The 19782-nt window shown below is 36.3% G+C and overlaps 1 protein-coding gene across 5 annotated transcripts in view; it reads right to left on the reverse strand.

Moving 5' to 3' along the window:
* RAI2 (retinoic acid induced 2) overlaps window positions 1-19782 on the reverse strand; it is a 123229-nt gene that overhangs the window by 18609 nt on the left and 84838 nt on the right. Inside the window, exon 1 of one of the 5 annotated variants that reach the window (XM_074192343.1) lies at window positions 9465-17289. The exons of the other annotated variants lie outside the window; for them this stretch is intronic. The gene's annotated coding sequence lies outside the window, so the exon portion shown is untranslated. Of the gene's footprint in view, window positions 1-9464; window positions 17290-19782 lie in introns of those variants that run through there. 5 annotated transcript variants of the gene reach the window in all.

Here is a 19782-nt window from a genome sequence, read left to right on the forward strand (position 1 = left end):
GTTAATATTACTCACCATCATTTTGTATTTTGGCATAAAAAATCAATATATGATTTTGTTTGAAGACTTTTGGTTTGCTTGCAAGTTAAATATTAGAACAGTTGCTCATGTTTAGAAAATGAATTGGGGATGCTTATTTTGCTCATAGACTATTTCCTGCCAAGGAGGGACAATGAGTGCTATCCAGTGGACAATGGAGAAACCTGGAAGCCAGGAGACCCTGGGTTCAGTCCTTTCTGGTCAATTAACAGCTGTACCTCAGGTACAAATAATAGGACAAATGTGTCCGACTTTTTCACTCAAGTAAATCTGTCCCTATCTGAACCTTAAGAAAGGCATTTAATTTTCTTAGGAATTCAATATAACAATAATAATAGCAAAATAATAGACATTGTATGGCCCTTTAAAATGTGCAAAGCACCTTAATTGAAACTCAACCTTAGATTTTTCCTCTGCAAAATGAAATTGTCTGACCTCTCTCCTTTACCAAGTTGTCATGTAAACCTAAGAACAGGAGTGTACTTGGAAAAATATGGAACAGATCAAAATGTAGGCTTATATAGGAGAAAAGAGGTGAACTTTTAGCAAGAAAGCAACCCAGAGGTACCCGCCAGCAATCAAACCCTGGACTTTTGTTCAGTATCTTGACCATGTTCAACTCATGTCAACAAGAATGTATTAAGCACCTACTATATGTACTAAGCCCCCCCCCCAAGTTCCCTGCTCTCAAGTTTTTACAGTTGTTTGCACATTGTTTCCTGTGAAATATAAATATATATTATATATATAATATATTTTAAATATCTAAATACAATTAAATTCATACAACTATATAATTCATTATAAAATAAGTAAAAGATAATCAAATTACTCAATGTTGGAGGGGTAGAAGAGGAGAGAGAAAAATGTGGAACTCAAAAGTTTCCAAAAAATAATGTTGAAAATTCTTTACATGTAATTGAAAAAAAAGAAAAATAGAATACAAATACTATAAATATGACATAAAAGCATACAAAATAAATACATATACTATATGAATTTATAACAGATAAAATATAAAAATATACCTACACGTAATGATGCATATATGCATATGTATATATGTGTATACATAGGTAACACATATATATGTAAAACAAAATAATAATTTCAATGGGTACTAGGCACTAGGTTTAAGGAGGAGTGGAAAAACCTTCTTCCATAGGGTGAGATGGGCAAGCAAATGGTACAGTAGATAGAGTGCCAAATCTGGAGTCAGGAAGACCTGAGTTCAAATCCAACTTCAACACTTGTTAGCTGGGTGACCCTAGGCAAGTCACTTCAGCCTGTTTGCTTCAGTTCCTTCATTTGTAAAATGAGTTGAAGAAGGAAATGGCAAACTATCTGGCATCTATGCAAAGAAAACCCAAATGGGATCTTGAAGAGTTGAACATGACTGAACTACAACAAGGTGAGACTTCACTGTCTCCCCTGATATGATAACTAAAATTTAGGAGGGAGTCTATTACAGTGGAAAGACCACATCTCTAGGGGTGGAGGAGCTGGGTTCAGATACCTCCTCTGACAACTGTTACCTGTCTGACCTGCTTAACTCCCCAAAGCTTCGATTTCCTCTTCTTAAAAAATGGGCAGACAATTAGTCTCAGATTACTTCTAGTTCCAGATTTATAACTTTCTTTATCTCTTCAAATTGCCTCTTGTCACCTATCTATTCATGCTCCAGGGTTGCTTCCCTCTGTTGGGAAAAATTATTCAATACCTAAATTAATCTTTAGCCTTTAGAGAACTTCATATTAATGAAAAATTTGCCTCTGAATGTGCATCTCTCAGATAGGAAGACAATGCTCCAATGCAGCACCAGCGGGGTGTGCATAATTAAGCTGCTTTCACTGTGGGGATGATGGGAGACAGCATGGGGGCTGAGCCCAGACAGAGGCTTTGGGGAGTCAGGAGAAGCAGGCTGCAGCCCCAGCCCTGCCACTGTGCAGACCTCCAGCAAGCCAGTCACTCCACTTTGAGTGTCTGCCTCCTCATCTGTGAAATGAATAGCAGCAGACTGGATCTCGGTTTGCCCCTATCTGAATGAAGCAAATTTCCTCCCAGCTGCAGAGTATGGCAGAATGGAAAGAAATCTTGAAAAGAAAACAACGATATCGGAAGTGCTGAGGAGGGCACAAACACATAGGGCAGTTTTGTTATGATCTTGTGAAATAATATTGAATACATGTACAGTAACAACAGTTAGCATTTATGTAGAGATTTCAGATTTGTTTAGTGTTTTACAAATATTTTTTCATTTGATCTTCACAACAACTCTGGGAAGTAGGTAATGTTATTATCCCCATTTTAGAGAGAGAGAAGGAAACTGAGGTAAATAGTAGTTAAGTGACTTGCCCAGGGTCACACTCTAAGAATCAAGGCTCCAATTGAAAGGAATATCCAGGTTTTTACAAGAGTGGGTTTATACAGGGGCGACTAGGTGGCAAAGTGGATAGAGCACCAACCCTGGAGTCAGGAGTACCTGAGTTCAAATCTGACCTCAGACACTTAATAATTGCCTAGCTGTGTGACCCTGGGCAAGTCACTTCATGCCTTGCAAAAACTAAAAAAAAAAAGAGTGGGTTATACAATCAAAAATGTCTATGTGTATGTGGGCTGTGTGACTATTTCATTGATGACTATTAGACTAGATACAGTCTGTTTATTTCTTTAAATGGGATTTTTAAGTACTTATATCAAAGCAATCTAAAAATGTTTAACTTCATTCAGACAAAAAAATATACCCATAATCTACTGGTCTTATTGGTTTACATGTCTTTTTTCAAAACAATTAATTTATTTATTTTTGAATTTTACAAATTTTCCTCTAATCTCACTTCCCTCCCTTATCCCCATAGAAAGCAGTCATGTACTCTTTATGGCATGTTTCCATGCCATACTTGATCTAAGTTGAATGCATTGAGAGAGATATCATATCCTTAAGGGAAAAAAATAAAATATAAGAGACAGCAAAATTAAATACAAACTTTTTTAAAATTAAAGGTAATAGTCTTTGTTCAAGGTTTACATGTCTTAATTGAACATCTTTTTTTTAATTTTCTAGAAACCTTGTTGTTTCTACCATTAGAACTTAAACTTCATTAATGCAGGGAATGCTTCACTTTTTGCCTTAGTATTCTGGGTACCTAGTATACAGTGTTTAATACTGCCTGTGGACTGATCACTCACTTTATGGGCTTGATATGGGGATCCTTTTTGTAAACCTTAAAGTGCTATATAAATTGAATTGTAATTATTATCTCATCTTCATGAAGAACAAATACCCATAAAGTTGTCAAGTAAAAGCCTTAAACCAAACTATATTGCTTAGAAGAACAAACATTAAGGGGTCACAGGCACCAAACAGATTTTTTTTAACTGCAGAAGATAACTAGTTAATCCTAACTGCATTGAAGAATTGTTTTTCATTTCACAGAGAGTTCAACTAGTGGACCTCAAGGTTACAAAATGTTTGAAAGAAGAGGGAATCCTTTCTATGATCAGGTTTCTAGCCTGAACAGAAGATTGGGTTTTGTTTGTTTGGTTTTGTTTTGTTAACCTTCATAGAATGGTATCATTAAAAAGGAGGGCATCTGTTTCATTCCTATCAATTTAGAGAAGTTACTTCTCTGTGGTTCAAGGTTACATAGCTAGTTACTCCCTGAGTGGAGATTAGAACCTGTGTTTCTTGATCACCGATCCTCTAGTCTCTTCAAATATTCAGCAATTCCTTCTTTACTTCCTTTGTTTCAAATGACATCAAAGTAAAATCCTTTCCTAACAAAATAGAGAGATAGCTTCAGTTTCTAATTTCTAGGTTTTAGAACATTCAATAAGGGAAAATATTAACTGTGGAAAATCTGAATCTCCTTTTTTTGTGAAACTAATAAATTCATAGAAAATTAATAACCAAATCCTCTCTCTGATGGTAATCTCCTTTCCACGGTCTTTCCATCTCCTTCTCTACTTCATTCCTCCTAAACCTATTCTCCCTCCTCAATGGGACTCTAATCTTTCCATACCTCCCTTCTTTCCTTTCTTCAGTTTGGATCCCATTGTTGCTAGGTTTAACTATGTGCCCTTACTTTGGAGCCCTTAACCCTGCTCTTCACACCCCACTGACCTTCAACTTGAACCCACTTTCTTTGCTTACACTCCTGAGCTACTGAATGTTCTTGAAAGAAGACATGCAATTCTGTCAGTTGGGTTTACAGATTCATGTCATCTAATCCCATTTGGGTCTTCAGTGATCCTTTTAGTCTTCTCCGATTGAGTCACATGTCTGCTTCTTTGCAATGACTGGTCTAAAGCTTCTGCTCTCTCCTTAAGCACTCAGTGCCATTCCACTGATGACCTTGAAGATGATCTTGCCTCTGATTTTTCCTAAGAAAAGTAAGGTCACTCATTGAGAGTTCCCTCATTTCCCTTTGTCTGCACCTTAAATCCTTTTTATATCTTCACTGGTTCTTTCTTTTTTCATTCCAATCTCTGAACAAGAGTCTGTCCTCTACCTGTGCCCTTACCCACCTTTCCTCCTCTGCTCCATTAATTGCTTTCACCTTTTGTCTCATTTTCAATCTCTGACTTTCTACTAATCTTTCCCTGATGCCAACAAACAAGCTGAGATCTCTCTTACATTAGAAAAATCATTTGCCTTCTCTTCAAAATATCACTCTACATCACTCCTCCCTCTCATTGCCAAATGCCTACAAAGATTCCTTTTTAATTCTCTTTCCTTCCCAACCGCACATTGCTCAGCCTCTTTGCAGTGCACTTCTTGACAATAACCACTAGATTGGAACATCCCTTGGAGCTCTCTTAAATACTTAATAGAATGACCTTTTCTCAGGTCCTGCCTCTTCTTGACCTTAATGGAGCTTAGGATATCAGTGACTAACCTCTCTTCCAGATACTCTCTCTTCATTCGGTTTTCATGACATTGTTCTTTCCTGGTTCTCCCATCCATCTTCTCACAGGCCCCCAACCCTACTATTTCCATCTTCTGTTATCTTTGCCATTTTCACAGCTTCTTTCTGATAACTGACTGAAGCGCTGTGTATTTACCTTCATAATTACTATCACTCAACTGACAAAACCCTTGGGTGTCACAAAAAAGAGGTGGTCCCTGTGAGATTTGACATGCCATTCTCAGATCCACCACTTTCTAAGTGGGTAATGGGCAAGTTTTCTTCTTTGAAATACCTATACTGTCACGTTAGTCAAATCTGACATTCTCTAGCACATTTGCCAACTCACATACAAACATACAGCTTGGCGGGCTCTTTTTTGTTTCAAGTATGCTACTACCTGGGTGATAAATAGGAGACAGTGTAGCCTACTGTGAGACAGCATATTTGATCTCAAGTTGAAGTATGGAAATTTGACTTATTAAACATGACATACAAACCAAGAAAATAAGCCCAGGAATGTAATTATGGAAGAAAAGTGCTCAAGCCTGTCTTTGCCAGCTTCCCTCCATCTCATATAGAGCCTAGTGGCAACCTGCTTCTTCAGGCTTTGTAATTCAAAGTGAGAAGTTTTGAAAATCTACACAATTATCACCAAACTTCTTACAAGTGCCTGGCTTAGATGTCTCAATACATGCTTTGCAGCTCTTGATAGGACACAGCTCTTTTATTTTTGAATCAAGATAGAAAAAAATATGTTTTGTTTCCCCTTGTGTGTGTGGTTTTTTTGGTTAAGGTCTTGTACTTCAGGCCTTAACTCCCAAGGTCGTCAGAAAATTTATTTTTGCAAATTTAATCTTGGATTTGCATCAAAGATGCTACATGTAAAATAGAGTTATCAATCCCAAGTGACTTCCTAAAAGTTCCTGTTAACATAATTACCTCATATAGTGAGAGGCTTCTATATCTGGCATCACTGGAGACCAAGGGGCCATGGGAGAAGGGAGGGGTCATGCACAGATGCTCTATTCTCATCAGTTCCATGAAGCAGTTATTCCCTTATTTTATAAATCCCTGAGACCCTGCAAGTTCACTTGAGTCACAATCCCAGATCCTGAAGAAAATTAAATTGTGATGTTTGAATGTGTGAAATTCAGAGCAGTAGCTAAGAAAGTGGTGCCTAATCCACAGTCTTCTAGGATAGAAGGGAGGCAAAGGGGAGAATGCTGGTTTTATAATTGGAGGACTTGAGTTCAAACCTCAGCTGCATTATTAGATCACCTCATCTCAATTTTCTCATATGTAAAATGAGATTAGGTTATTTGACCTCTGAAGTCCTTTCTAGACCTAAATAATAATAGTAATAATAAAAATAACAATATTTATATAGTACTTTAATGTTTACAAAACACTTTTCATTTATTATCTCAGTTAATCCTCTCAACAACTCAACAAGATGGATTCTATTCTCATCTCCATTTAGGGATAAGAAAACTGAGGCACAGAGATATGTCTATGGACATACAGCTAATAAGTGTCTGAGGCAGAATTAAGACACAGGTCTTCCTGACTCTTATGTCCAACATTCTCTTCTATAACCATCTATCTGTGTCTTAATATCTCAATGATCTTATATCTTATTCATCTTTGTTGGTCAGTAATTTTCAGTCATGTAGAACTGCTCTTGACCCCATTTGGGTTTTTTTTTTTTTTTGGCAACGGTACTAGAGTGGTTTGCCATTTCCTTCTTCAGTTCATTTTACAAATGAGGAAACCGAGGCAAACAGGATTAAGTGACTTGTCCAGAATCTTCCAGCTAGTAAATGTTGGAGGCCAGATTTGAACTTGGGAAGAGGAATCTTCCTGACTTCAGATCCAGAACTCAATCCACTGAGTCATCCAATTGCATATGTCTTAAGAAAGGAAAAAACTGGGGTGGCTAGGTGGCACTGTGGATAGAGCACTGGTCCTGGAATCAGGAGTACCTGAGTTCAAATCTGACCTTAGACACTTAGCTGTGTGACCTTGGGCAAGTAACTTAACCCCATTGTCTTGCAAAAAAAACAAAAAAAAAAGGAAAGAAAAAAAGAGTAGTTAGGAAGAAAAAAGAAATCAAAGGAAGGAGATACTTCAGGTTAATTTATTTTTGTCTTCTACAAAAGTTGAAGAAGGACAAAGAGGATAAGAGTGGGAAGAAAAGGTAAAAGAACTCAGGATGTTTTTCTGAGAAGAAAATGACTAAGGGAAGGCTCCATCAGAGGGATGGAGACAGGGAAAATTTGTTGTGAGAATTGGTTTCACATAGAATGAGTCTAGTTGCCCAGTAGGAGATTAAATTTTAGGCATCCCAATTATTCAATTGCAATAGACCCAAGAGACATATTTGCAGTGATTCAAATGCCAGGAAGTAAGGAGTTTAACAAGAACTTCAGATCAGTAAAGAAATTGGATTTATTTTAAAGATTAGATCAGGATGGGGGAAAAAAGATTAGCTCTGAAGAATAGCTTTGTGATAATTTCCTCATTAGCAGGGAAAGGCCAAAGACTTTTTTCATTTGATTCAGGAATGAGATTGTCTATAGGAAACATTCTGACCTGACCTGATGAAAATGATATTGCAATGTACTTCCAATTTCTAGAAAGACAAGAAGTTCAGGAACTGTATTTTGGAACTTGGTAAAATAAGGATGAAGCACAAATGCAGTAAAGGCAGTAATTATCTATATCAATCTTTTCACTTAGGGGCAAAGAAGGGTTATAGTTGGCATGGAGGACAGTTAGAATAGAAAAGGGTTTTAGGTGTGGATAAAAAAAAGAACCTGGGATCATTCCCTATAAAACGGACTTGTGTGTGTATATTTTTTTTTGGTGAAAAAGGGGACATCACTGCACAATGCTCCTCCTTATCCCTCTATCCAGAGCATGCCATAATGATAAAAGAGGCCTTCACAGTTAGACTTGATACCTCTGGCAGAGGAAAGGAGATAGGAAATGCTAACTTTAGAAGAAGCAGTTTTGTCTGAAGTTTAGAGAGAAGTAAAAGAGAGTTATAATGTTCAGAGAAACAAATGGTAGGAAAGACCAAAGAAGATGGAACAACAGTTCCACTTTAGCTGAAACCTGAGTCTCAGGCAGAGGGGGTATTCAAGAAGAGGGAAAGAACATTGAACCTGACATGATAGTGTAAGGCAGATAAAGATACTGAAAAGAGAGATTAGATCCTTGTTTGGTGAATTACCAGAACATTGTTCCAGAAACCCTATTTCTCTATCAATTCCAACCCTTTTTTCTTTTCCTGCAGCAAACTCTGAAATGTTTATAAACAACAAAATTTCAAAATTTATATGATTGCAAAGTTATGATTAGAGAGAGGGATAGAATCTTGAATGTGGAATCAGAAATACAAATTTGGAATTTGAATCCAAACTCAGATACCAGCTCTGAGACCTGGGCACATCACTTACCTGCTTTCAGCCTCAGTTTTTTTTTTTTGTCTGTAAAATGGGGATAATAGCATTTATCTCACTGGGTTGTTTTGAAGATCCAAGGAAATAACAAAGTCTATTGCAAACCTTAAAGCATTATATAAATACTAGTGATGATGATGATGGTTCCATGAGGAAAGGAGAACTCAAAGAGGAAAGAAGAGCCTGGATAGTTTAAGATCAAATACAAAAATGGGAGCGGTATAGCTTAAAACAGAGGAACTTTTTTTTTAATTAAAATACTTCATTCCTGTTTCATTTGATAGCACAGGGTAAAGAGACCTGGAATAAGAAGACCTGGGTTGTGAGAATCAACTACCCAGCAAAACCAAACATCCTCTTTCAGGGGAAAAGATGGACTTTCAATGAAACAGGGGACTTTCAAACTTTCCTACTGAAACATCTGGAGCTGAACAGAAAGTTTCCAAGTACAGGACTCTAGTGAACCATAGAGGGAGTGGAAGAGAAGGACAAACTTTCCTTAATGATACTGAACTGTTTGTATTCCTGCACGGGAAGAAGGTATTGATAACTCATATGAACTTTCTCATTTATAAGAGCTGTTAGAAGGAGCATATATGTGACAGGATATAGGAAGGAGTGGAATATAATGGTATAATATAGTAAAAAGGAGTCAATAGGTGATAAAGGAAAGTAATGGGAGGAAGGAAAAGGAGATGAAGAAGAAGCTAAGGAATTTCACATAAGAGTCAAGAAAAAGCTTTTTCAATGAAGTGGAAAGGGAGAAGGCAAGGGGGAATTGAGTGAGCCTTCATTCTCATCAGAAATGGCTCAGAGCGGAAATAACATACACACTTAATGAGGTGAGGAAATCTATCTTACCATAGATAAAAATAAGAAGAAAGGGACCGGGATAAGGAGGAATGGGGGGAGAGAAGGGTGATAGAATAGCTGATAGAATAGGTACATATTACTATTGTATATAATTGGAAAACAAATAAAGTGTTAAAAATGAAAAAAAGTAAACAAAAATAGAAACTGAAAAAAAAGAAAACATGGGTTTGAAGCTCACCTCTACTTTTTGTCAGCTGTGTGACCCTAGACAAGTTATGTCTTGCTCTGGACTTCAGTTTTCTCATCTGTAAAATGAAGAGGACTAGATGATTTCTATGGTCCCCTCAAGTTCTAAATCCAATATTCTAACATAGCACAAAATGTCATATGTAACACATGGGGCTCTGATAGGAAAGGACATGTCTGTAATTTTGGAATAAAGAAACAAAATTTTAAGGGAAACTTGTTGCACATGAAGGTTCTGGGCTTTTTTCACTGATCAATAGGGAATAAAATATGAATTGTTTTAGGATCACACACTTCTTATTTCTAATTATAGGATTTATTGACAACATATCAACAGAAGAAAAGAATACAAAGATACATGAACAGAAGAATGTATTGACAAATGTTTAACAACCAGTTCTTGGGGTGAGGTGGGTTGGCGGTGTGGGGGGACTATACCAATGACACACTTTAAAGTTTAATCTGAATTATTCACATTTTCTGCATCACTTTCTTAAGTCTAGACAATCAGTTAGCAAAGGATTAAATCAAAACCTGATTTGTAGAATTAACAGATTTTGGAGGGGTAAATGCTCATATCTCTTCTGCTCTGATAAAAACTGAACCCAGAATACCATTGCATCTATTAATACATTCTGCCAGCTGACTGTTCTGGGTCCCTAAGAAGCAAAGTATCATGGAAGCATGATATCTCCAGGAAAACCAGATCCATCTGAACTATAGGCTAGGTCAGGGGGTAAGAATAGTAGTAGCATTGTTTTTGACTCAATGGACAAAGGGCCTGGGAACCTTTCTCACAAGAATAATTTAAAGTAGACCTTAGGAACCTTTAAATACACCAGTCATGAATAAGTACAGTAGATGATATACACAATGGTTGGTAGAGTTCCTGTGGTGTTGGATGGATCTATCAATTATTTTAACTGTTTCTGTTTACCTTTTCTATCTTCCCCAGTATGGTCAGATCACATCACAATCATACTGAGGAAGAACTTTTGCTTCCAATTTATATTCTTCCTATAAATTCCCTGGTTCCAATGTCTTCCATGACTAAAAGGGCAAGGAGGAGAAAGGTATAGGCAGGAGTGTCAGCTGAAACAGTCAAAAAGGAAATAACACAGTTCTCTGTAAGATAGAAGTTAGATGCAAAAGGAGATAGGAGAACTTTAGGGCACAGAGGGACAGTGAAAACAAGATGATAACAGGAAGAAGATATTTTCCATTCATATCTCCCTATTCTATATATTACTATTTCACTAGTAAATAAACAAACCAGGAATCCTTTGAAGTCTGACCCCAAAATAGCATATCACAAGTAGTTGGAAAGGGGGATCAGAAGGTGCTGACTATGACAAAACTACCTGAAAATGTGAAATACTGGCAACACTGGACCAGTATCTCCAGTCCCATTTCTACCCCCAATTTACTGTGATACCTCTGGATGGTAGATGGTATAAGTAGAAAATCAAGGGATGGGACTAGTGTATGTGCATATGAATTTATGTTATTCAGAACCATCCTGGGCGGTAGTTGCTATTATGCTATTATTGTCTCCTTTTACAGTTGAGGGATAAGACAAACAGAGATCTTGACTAGAATAACAAAGTAGTATCTGAAGCCATGCTTGAATTTAGGTCTTCCTGATGCCAAGTTCAGTTCTCTGTCTACTATAGCACACAGCTATCTCTAAAGTTGGGAACTAGTGATATGAAGTTAGACAAATGGAATTGTACTTTCCTATTCACAGAGCAGAAAATCTTTGGAGTATACATATGAATACTTAAAGATTGCCCTAGAATAGGAGAAGATGTATAAAGCTATATTGTTTTAAATATATTTCTTCCTTTTTATTGAGTCTATCTATACATATGAATAAAAATGCTATTTGTGGTTAAAATGTTCATATGACATGGTTATAGGAGTCAGATATATCAAATAGATTTAAGAGTAGGTAGAGTTTCCCCATGGGATAGAGACTGGGGATTTTTCTGATGGAAAAATCTACACTAACCACATCCCTAAGAGATAAATTAATCTAGTCAATAGGAGGTCTATAGGTTCTCCAGGAACAATGTAAAGCATTCCCTGGAGCTCCCTTTGAAGTTGAACTAATCAACAATGTGAACAAGGACTTCTTAAGTGTCTTCCTGATCCTTTTGCTAACCAGAATCAGGTTAGTGGTTAGCAGCGCCATCTGGTGGCTAGATATTTAAGAAATCTGAAAGCTAAGTTTGAAGTATAATTATAAAAGTAAATTGGGGAGGAGAACTAATAAAACGTGTGACTATACTTGCTTTCCCATCCTTCCCTTTGAAAAAGTAAAGGGGGAAAATTCAATAATATGGTTACTTTTCTGAGTATCTTTCTTGAATGTTGTTGGAATGGAATTTGAACTGTTGTCATTTATCCTTTTTTTAAAATTTATTTTATTTAAGGCAATGGGATTAAGTGACTTGCCCAAGGTCACACAGCTAGGTAATTATTAAGTGTCTGAAACTGGCTTTGAACTCAGGTCCTCCTGACTCCAGGGTTGGTTTTTTTTTTATCTACTGTACCACCTAGCTGCCTCCTCATCCTTCTTTGTTGAAGACCAGTGACATCATGGGGTGATTGACCTATATATATAAACTGACACTCCATCTCAAAGAAAGGTGATGGGGCTTTTAGTAACCAATGTGTAACTTATGAGGACTAATCTCTAGAATCAGTCTTGAAGAATGCTTACTTAGAGACACATGCTTACAATCTGGAACAGACTTATTTAAGTAGGAGATGTAGGCCAGTGGAATTGATATATTCTGTGCAAGAAAGAACAGAGTATTCATGAAACAAAGGATACTAGCTTTTCTAAGCATGCTAGGGTGATAGCTGGAATTAATTTCTCAAAAGTCAGGAAATTTGGCAAAGGTATAGTGGGATGAACAGATTTTTGTTAGAACAGGAAGAAATTAAAAATATTATAAGAATGATCAAAGGTAAAGAAAGCCCAGAAAGCCTATTTCCATTTTTAAGATGTCAGAGAGTAGTGGGACATGTTAAAATTTGATATGAAGAAAGTTCCCAAGGGAAGTAGGAAAGTAAAACACTTGGGGGGAAAAAAAGTAAAAATAGATTCCCAGCTGCACAAGTGCTTAATAAAGAACATAAAAAAACACATAAAGGTGAGGACACATAAAGGAGAATGATGAAAATCAGGAAATAAGTCACATTTTATGGATAGGTCAAGTGATTAGAGAAGAGCAGTTAGACACAAATAAAGACATGACCTACAGATGTCTTGGGCTACAAATGAATGGGGAGATGGTGGTGCTGGGCTTCAGAAAATAAAAATGGACAAATTAAGATGTTAAGAAAGAACACTTTAGGTAATGGATATGTTCTTTCTAGAACTTTTTTAGGAATAAGAAAAAGCACATCAAGAGGGGAAAGACAGTGGCAAGGGGTGAAGAGGTCATATTTTGGAGAAAGTTATAGAGTTCCAGTCAAAAGGAGAAGAAATGAATTCTTTACTGGTGACATCACAGCCCAAGAAGAAAGCAACAAAGTAAACCTATAGGAAAAGAAATGTTCCAGGTACTGATGGTCTTACTAACAACTTTTTTAAAAAAAATCTTGAAAGTAGTTTATTTTTTTCCAATTATATGTGGAGATAATTTTCAATATTCAATTTTGTAAAACTTTCTTCTTCCCCATTCCCAAGGCAGCAAGTAATCTGATATAGATTATTACATGCACAATCATGTTAAATGTATTTCCATTTTAGCCATGCTGTGAAAGAAGAATCATAACAAGAAAGAAAAACCATGGGAAAGAAAAAACAAAAAATCAAATTAAAAAAGAAATATGCTTTGATCTGCTTTCAAACTACATAGTTCTTTTTCTCGATGTGCATAGCATTTTCCATCCCAAGTCTTTTAGAATTGTTTTTGATCACTGTATTGTGGAGAAGAGCTAAATCTATCCTAGTTGGTCATCATAAAATGTTGCTGTTATTGTTCACTTCATTTGGCATCAGTTCATGTTGTCATTTCCAGGTTTTTCTAAAATTCGACTGCTTACGTAACTTTGTATCTTAAATAGTTCTTTGTATTATGAAGCATTTACTCACCTTGTGGATAGTGGAAAGAGTGCTGTTTTCAGAATTAGGAAGTCTTGGGTTCAAATTCTATCTCTTTCACATATTACTGGAAACTATGTGACCATAGGGAGAAAACTCAACCTCAGTGAGGCTCAGTTTTCTCCTTTAAAACATAGGGATGATCATTATTTCCGTCTAACTCACTTATCAAGATTGTTTATGAGGCTCAAGCAAAAAAAAATGTATTTAAGACATTTTTCAAACTTCGAAGTCCTATAGAAACACCTGTTACCATGGGCAGTGTGATACAATGAGTAGAGTGTTGGAATGAATAATACTCAGCAGCATTTATGCAGCATTTTAAAATCTGCAAGATATCTTAATAATACTATCTTGCTTCACTCTTACCACAACCCTAGGAGTAGGTGCTATTATTACTTTACAGCTGAGGAATCTGAGGCAGACAGAGACATGACTTGCCCAGGGTCGCAGTACTAGAGTCTGAAGTCAAATTTGACTTCGTTATCTGGTCTTCAGATCCAGTAGTCCATTCATTGTGCCACTTAGCTGCCTTGGAGTACCTTGGTTCAAGTCCTGGTTTTCCTACCTGTGTAATCTTGGTTAAGTCACTTATTCTCAGTGAATTATAGTGTCCTCCTCTTTAAAATGAAGGAACTGGTCTATGATTTCTGAGATCCCTTTCAACTCTCCATTTGTGACTCCAATCTTTATAATCTTATTTTTGTGTATCTGATTTGGTATATTGTTGGCATGCTGAAGTACCAAAACACTTGATCCTGAATTCAAATCTTCCCTCTGCTACTTACTACATATCTGGCATAATAAGTTAATCACACTTTACCTCCTCTAGTTCACCATCTGTTTAAAGAAGGAAGTTGGACAAGCTGAAGTCTGTTCCAATTCTAAACCTATGACCCTATTTTTAAGAAAAGGGAGGGTATTAGAAACCTAAGATTACTGATATTACTAAAGTGCTTATGGATATTTATGAAATTGGCTAAAAAAAGTCAATCAAGATGGCAGAGAACTCAACCTTCATGGCACAGTGATGCCAGAAAGGTAGAGAGGTTGATAGGTAGTTTAGTGTACAACACACCAGGCCTAGGTTCCAGAAAACCTGAGTTCAAATGTGGCCTCAGACTTTTACTAGTTGTAGTACCCTGCGCAAGTGTGTCTCAGTTTCCTCATTTGTAAAATAAGACTAATAATAGCTTTTATCTCCCAGGGTTATTGTGAGGATCAAATGAGATAGTAATTGGAAAGCATGTTGCACAGTGCCTGAAATATTAGGTTAGCTATTTATTATTATTATCATCATCATTATCATAATCATTAGAAAATTGGCCTTAGTCTCTATCCTCAGCTCTGGTCCTACATCATCATTTGCCCACTGGACATTTCTACCTAAATGTCCCATAGAAATCTCAACCTCAATTTCTCATAGTCTTCACCCCTGACTTCAAACCCACCCCTCTTCTGAGATTCCCTATTTACCATTCAGCGTTTCATCAGACTTTCATTCACACAGGTTTGTGAGCTTGATGTTATCATCTACTCTTTGCTCTTCCTCACTCATTATATCCATTCCAATGCCAAGTTGTGTCATTTCTACTTCTACAGCATCTCAGCATACTCCTCCTTCCCTGTACATGTGTAGCCTCCATTCCACTTCAGGTCCTTCAGTCACCAACCCTTTGGTCTCCCTGTCTCAAAGCTTTCCCTACTCCAATCCATCCTTCACACAGCTGGTTTTTTGACTGGGGGAGAAAGGATTGTAATAGGAAGAAGAAGGGTAGTTATAGTTTAATGCAGTCAATATCATTCTGGAAAGAATATTTCTAGGCAGAACAACCAGATACGTGATTTCATCTCTAAGTTCCCCAGTGAGCAGACTCCTTGTACCAAGGCAGATCAACAACAGATCAGAACATATTGAACATATAAAGAAATTTTGCCAGAGAAGCTAGAGGAAGAATCAACAAGACTGACGCAGAGACAGAAAAAAAACAGAGAAAATTGATACTTTTGACTGTTTCAGAAAAGAAGATGGAATCAGTGGAACTACTTTGTGAATACTCTAGAAGAGCAGGAGATACAAAAAGAAATGGAGAAATTGAGTAAGTAATGCTTCCTATTTAACCAGGCACTATGCTATGGGCTTACAAATTACTATCTCATTTGATCCTTACAACACCCTATGAATTATTATTCCTGTTTTATAGATGAGGAAATTGAAGTTATGAAACTTAGCTAGTTACATAGCTAGTAAGTATCTGAAGCCACATTTGAACTCAAGTCTTTATCCACTGAGTGCTTTATCCACTGAATCACCTAAGTTGAGAGAATGGGATCAATCTATCCAATAAGCCACTAGAAGAATGAAGGAACCTGGATTAGAGCAAGGCAAAATTATTTCATGGTTTAAAAGTTTTGTTTCTCAAATTTAAGGAGACATTTAAGAAGATAGCAATTGGGGAAGGGAGAGGGGAAAATTCAACTTATGTTTAAAGACTAAAGGGAGAAATCACTTAGCACTTTAATCTTGCATGTTGTAGACTTTAAAAAGCAAACTAACAAAAGAGAAAGCATGAGGGACAACTAGGTGGTCCAGTGGCTAGGTCCTGGAGGCAGGAGGACCAGACTTCAAATCCAGTCTCATACCTTTAAAAACTGTAACCTTGGGCAAGTTTGCCCAAGATTGCCTCCACACAGTAAAGAAAGCATGAATTCTTAAAGTTTAATTAAATAGCAACAACAACAATTCAGTTGTTTCTATTTAGCATCAAGAACATAAAGAAAGAAACTTTCTATGGATACTTGTCAGGATTGATTATTTCTCACATTATTATACCTGTCTAGGGTTAAGAGAGATATATGTATAAAGATACACATTATATATGTGTGTGTACATATACATATACCAATCCTCCTTCTTACCCTGCTTCCCCCTACATATAACATAAACCTAAAATTATTGCCATGAGTTAAAAGGCATACAGTAGGCTCTTAATAAACTATTTGTTCTTTTGAATTGAATGAAAAGATTTTTAAAAACTGAAAAGGTCAATTTTCTGCCAAAAGAAGATGTCAAAGAAGATGATGAAATGAAGAATAAAGACTGAGAATCCTAAAAGGAAAAAGAAGAGAATGCTACTCAGAGAAATTTCAAAGGAGAACTCTATAAATTAGAAATTGATGGATAGGAAGTTGAAGGCATTAAAAAGATGTTTAACAGACTTCTGAACAAAACAGAAATCCCATGTGGAACCAGGGGTGTGGAGTATTTTATATAACATCAGATTTATTTGATCTGTTGGTTTGCTAAATCTTTCCCTCCCCCTCCCCCTTCTCTTTATAATATTTCTTATAAGAGATAGCTCTTTAGGAGTGGAAGTGGAGGAAATTTAGATGACGTAGGTGAAAAAAAGTTGGAGGGGGAACAAAATTTCATCTCATAATCCACAGAGAACATAGGCCTTCAGAGAACTAAGCTTTGACTGAATCTCCACACAGGAAGGGAAAAAAATGGTGTATCTCAAGAATATTTAGTTATTTAATAATCATTTCTCTTACATATATAATGTCTGATACCTTTATCTTTCCCATTAGAATATTAACTCCTTTAGTGAAGCAGAAAATTTGTTTCATTGTGCTTACCAGTGTTTTGCTACATAATAAGTTCTTTAAAAGCTCCTTGACTGAGAGGGAAAAGAGGCTGTATTTTGTGTATATATATATATATATATATATATATATATATATATATATATATATTATATGTATGTATACATATAATATATATATGTATGTGTATACATATATAGATATATGGATATATATCCATATTTATACACATATATATTTTTCATATGTTACAAAGCAAAAATGTTGCAAGATTCTATGGGCAGGAAAGATAGACAATATTCAAATGAGATGAGTGTGAGGAAGAAGTGATGCTGTACAGTATCCAGGATCTGAGACAACCTCAGAAAATAGCTTTTGTAATAATTTTACAAGTTTATGGAGGTGGGGGAATGAAAAATGTGCTATGATGACAAAGAAACAGTTTATAGGGTCTTATTAAAAGACCAGAGGAAGGAGGAAGAACAAAGAGTCAGGTCTTCAGGGATAAAGACTCTCTGGGGTAGTAGCAAATGTATTCAAATGAATAAAAATGGAGAAGACTCTGACACAACTTGGAAGATATAAAGAAGAGGGTGAAAGTGGTAAAGGGAGGCAATAAACATGTTAGGATATTAAGTTTATAAGAAATTGATGGGCAATATTTTTAGAAATTACATGAATTATTTGTAAATAGGTAGAATAGGCACAATTTTCCAATATAAATCCTATTACTATCTAATGAGAAAATAGTTGTGAAACTGTTTTAACCAAGCAAAAAGCATTGAGCAGAGGTGGTCTGGTCAAATCAGAGGGAAGGCACAGATCTCTTTTCATCTATGAAGATTCTTTTTTTTTAATTAAAGATTTTATTTATTTTGAGTTTTACAATTTTTCCTCTAATCTTACTTCCCTCCCCCATCCCCCACAGAAAGCAATTTGTCAGTCTTTACATTGTTTCCATGTTGTATATTGACACAAATTGAGTGTGATGACAGAGAAATCATATCCTTAAAGGAAGACACAAAAAATATAAGAGATAACAAGATCAGATAATAAGATATCAATGGTTCTGCTCATCTCACTTAGCATCAGTTCATTCAAATCCCTCCAGGCTATGAAGATTCTTGAATCAGGTCTTTTTAAATTCATTTCAATGATGAAGACCAATCAAAAAACCTGAATTCTAGTTACAATTCTTCCATTAACTAGTTATATGATGGTAGGAAAGTTACTTAATTTGTTTAAACCTTAATTTCTTTATAGATAAAACAATACCAGCTGTGAACTAGTTGCTACCTTGTTATCCATAGATAGGTTGCTAACTTAGCTGAAGCAGCAAAGTGCTCTATGGGAGAGATAAATGTGATGGGTGCCATGTGTACAGCACATTGGCATGTATGTAGTACTTTATCCAACCTCTTTGCATCTTAGAAATTTAAACAGCCAAAAGAAGCCAAATTAAGAAGGCAATGCTTATGGAATGTGCAGTGCATATTGGCAGGACAGGTTTCATTATGATTCACCTGCTTGCTTTTCCCTCCTCAATTGTTTCTTTTGAAGTCAATGGGTCTTTCTCTTGTGTTTCTATCTTATTCAAAAAGATCCTAGAAAGGAGCTGTTATTACTCCCATTTTATTGATGGAGAAACTGAGGTAAACAAGTTAAGTGATTTGTTCAGGGTTTTAACTATTCTTATCTAGAGAACACATAGAACTCAGGTTCTTTCCTGGCTCTAAGTCTAGTGCTCTATCTACTACTGTATTATCTACATGTCCCAAATAAGTAGTGCAAACTACCCATTATAGTTTGGTAGAGACAGTCCAAGATCTTGTGCCCAAGGAGCAGAAAATAGCTGCCCCCTGTCGCCTCACCAACTCCTACCCCAGACCAACTCCTACTGCTTTCTACCAACTCCAGGACCATCATTCAATTCCTACAAAAAGACCAGGGGGGAAAAATGAAAAAAAAATTCAACCCCAAAACATTCTTGCTGCTAGAGTCTTTGGCACTGTCAAAATAGTTCCATTTCAGAAATGGATATTAATTTATCTACAGAAATGACACAAAAAATACATTGACATACTAGGTTTTAACATCTATCCTAAACTGAACTCATCCTTTATGTATTGTCTCCCCTCCAAGAATAGGAGCTCTTTGAGAGAAGGCGGAATCTCACTTATCTATCCCTAGTTCTCCTCACAGTGGTTGGCACTGGGCAAGCTATTGCAAGGTATTGGCATGGATAACAAGATATTAATAAAAGGTTTTATCCAAAAAAGATGGTTACTCAGTTACTGGGATGGATGCCATCTGATATATCATTGCATTATGGAATGTTCAAGGTGGAAAGCATCTTTGAAAGACTGAGAGCTCCAAGGGACTACAGAAACTATCTAGTACATCCCAAACATTTCATAGGAGATTGAATGATTTGCTTAAAGTCATGCAGATAATTAAATGTCAAAGGTAGGATTTTAAAGTAGGCACCCTGACTCCTGGATTTCCACTAAACAACTCTGACTTCCCTTTATTATTTTATAATTCTAGAAACTGAGGTCTGGAGAAATGAATTAATTTTCCAAGAGGT

The sequence above is a fragment of the Macrotis lagotis genome, chromosome 6 (assembly GCF_037893015.1).
Source record: "Macrotis lagotis isolate mMagLag1 chromosome 6, bilby.v1.9.chrom.fasta, whole genome shotgun sequence".
Lineage (NCBI taxonomy): Eukaryota > Metazoa > Chordata > Mammalia > Peramelemorphia > Peramelidae > Macrotis > Macrotis lagotis.